The 2,824-nt window shown below is 42.9% G+C and overlaps 1 long non-coding RNA gene across 1 annotated transcript; it reads right to left on the bottom strand.

Annotated features, from left to right (window-relative positions):
• Positions 1–122: 122 nt before the first annotated feature.
• Positions 123–2,595, bottom strand: LOC119322183. Its single transcript, XR_005155445.1, has 4 exons — positions 2,501–2,595; positions 798–891; positions 544–680; positions 123–210 (listed from the first exon to the last, which is right to left on the bottom strand). It is a non-coding gene; the product is annotated as an uncharacterized LOC119322183 (long non-coding RNA).
• Positions 2,596–2,824: the final 229 nt, after the last annotated feature.

Raw genomic sequence — 2,824 nt, 5'->3', positions numbered from 1 at the left:
AAAAAAGCCACCCCTACTTACATATCTTTCAGTACTATAAAAAAGAAATGTATATGACATTTATTCATTTCAAGTGGGCACACAGAGCATGAGATGGAGCACAGGAGAGTAATAGTGGCATACCTATGTTTATCTTTCTAGTGTGCTTTCATATTTGTGTCAACGATGAATCAATGACGTATCACAAACCAATCCTTCAGATCAAAGCACCTGCTAGAAAATCAAACGTGTGTACTGAGCCATCAGAAATCATCCTCGAACTAACAATGTAGTAATTGGATTTGAAATTCACACCACAACTAACTGAAGGTGTGTTGTTCAAGGGAAATTCACAATTCAGTGGGGGCACATGTTAGGATCGAGTTAGTATCGAGACATATGTTGGCCAAGTAAAGATTCATTTATACATAGGACCCTCCGAGGTCTTACCGGGAAACATGCCAAGTGTAAAATGTAAAGAGTAGTGTAGAAACCTAACAATGAATCGCCAAGGGCAATACAGAGAAGCCAGACTAAATATTACCAAAATCGAGTCAAATTAACCTATATATCTGAGGGGTACTCTCCAACGATCATAGCTTGTTTATCAAATGTGATCAATATGTGCGCGATAGTCTAGTCGAATCAGTGCTCGACGACCAGCATCAAGGAGGCCACATGGCAGAGCATGCCATTGAGGTCTGGAATCAAGAACACGGATAGTACTAGTATTAGTCACTACCAACATCAACATGGTGAAGAACTGAAATTAGATGGACAAAGGGAACAAGCTGAGCAAGCTAGAGTCAGTGAATTACCTAGTGTGATCCAACTCCATGATGGTGAGCGGCTCGGCCGCGAATGCCAAATATGTGTAGCTTCTCGGCAGCATTAAATGTGCAAGCACAACCACTGCAATACAAAATAAACCCTTATAGATGCTATCTTCAAATTTGTCCAGATTAATGGAATTGATTCGATTTATTTAAACTGTATGCTAATTATTGGATTTCCTGGATCAAACAGATGTAGCAACTTACATAGTCCCATGAGTAAAAACAATGACAGGCATTGCATATCTTCACAATATAGAATCTTGACTAGACATACTCATTTCCAAAATAAAACAAAAAAATCGAGAAAGCAACAAGTCAGACCGACTTTTCTCCTGTTTTTGCAGCTACGGCTACTGACTAGACCTGAACCTTGAGAACAAGGTTGTTTTACTGTCCATATTGTACTACTAGATTTTTCCTGACCATATTATATGTGTACATGTGAACCAGATAGATATTGCTTGTAGGAGTACACCATAACAGGGCCTACTGAGATAACTTTAATACCCAGACCTACCGAGACATTTGTTGGGCGAACTTTTTAAAGACCAAATGCAAAAAAGCAATCCAAGTTTGTGTGTGTGTGAGTCTCTCTCTCTCTCTCTCTCTTAAACAATATTACTACTCTCTTTTTGCATCTGTTCCATCCATCCATGTGTGTACAAGTGAACTGGGGGAAATTATGGACCATAAGAACAGAACAACATGAAGCCATGGGTGGGAAAGGTTTAACTATCACCATGCTGGACACGGTGTACACCATCGATTGACGACCACCAGAAGGTAGATGACGCATTCAGTAAGGACAGAAGGTTGCTTGCCGACCACCACAACCAGATGTATGTGCACCATGCCTGAAGTAGCTACAACGAACCCCTGTCCAGAAGCACGATCGTGAAGAAGGGGAACGGGCGGTACAGCAGCTGGGAGGGAGAGAATCCCAGGACCGAGATCCGGCGCGGACGAGGAAGAGCAGCGTCGGAGGGATCAATTGAACAGCTGGTTAAAATAATAGGAGATATCAGGTCAGCTAGTTGGTGCAACATATTTAATACAGAAAAATGAGATATTTGAAATCTCAACATGCCCTGTTTCGACATATTTGGATTGAACATGTTCAGGCTAAGAATTTATGTTGGATGTGTAAGTTAAATGGCAATAAACCACTACAATTGCAGTGTGAGTTATCTTTTTTCAAAAGAGATTACAGGAAACTTATAACACAGAGAATGGAAAGAAGACGCGTATATACACACTCAATGGCGTTCGAAACTGAAGAATTCAGCAACCGCTCACACTCGTCCTTACCCTTGTCCACAGCACTCAATGGAATCCACCGTAGAGGTTACCGAGCATCTCCATCCGCTCTATCTCACCTCACTCCTTATTATGGACCTATTAGTGGAGTGTGTATATGCAGTAGAACTGTGTTTGTTGCCACGATATGACTGCACCTGTCCAACATGCGCATACACATTTTGCATGCAGTGATTGCTTCCGGGTAAAGTTTCTTAGGTTTGGGTAAGCAACCAAGCAGCAATTGATCCCAATGCACGCATTTGCTAGTTTTTCTCTAACATTTGCACCTTAGTTTCAAGTGTGACAAACACGTGATGTCTGTGTCACGACGAAAATTTTGCTTCACGACAAAATCTTTGGGACTTTAAAGCAGTAGTACTACTTACATTTGTGGCCTTCTCCTTGGCGTTGTGGTGAGCGTCTTGTTGCGTGCAGAGATCCAGCTGCTTCACTTCCTGCTTACATTTTCTCCCAGCCACACCCGTCACAATTCCATTGACATGCATAAGATTGGACTGCATACATGCTCTGGCCAAGAGACTCAAGGGAATCCGCCACTCCATCTCACCTCGCTGGTGAGGCGGAGGTCAGAAGAGAGTGGAGAATTGGGGCAGCTTGGAGGACACGTCACGGAACAGGAAGAAGCGGAAGTCGCAGCCTTGCTGGCCCTGCTGACGGCGGCGAGCGGTGGTGGTGGAATTCGTGAGATC

This window comes from Triticum dicoccoides, chromosome 6B (genome assembly GCF_002162155.2).
Source record: "Triticum dicoccoides isolate Atlit2015 ecotype Zavitan chromosome 6B, WEW_v2.0, whole genome shotgun sequence".
In the NCBI taxonomy this organism is placed as follows: Eukaryota; Viridiplantae; Streptophyta; class Magnoliopsida; order Poales; family Poaceae; genus Triticum; species Triticum dicoccoides.
The sequence above is the reverse complement of the archived record's forward strand: the minus strand, read 5'-3'. Positions and strand labels throughout refer to the sequence as shown.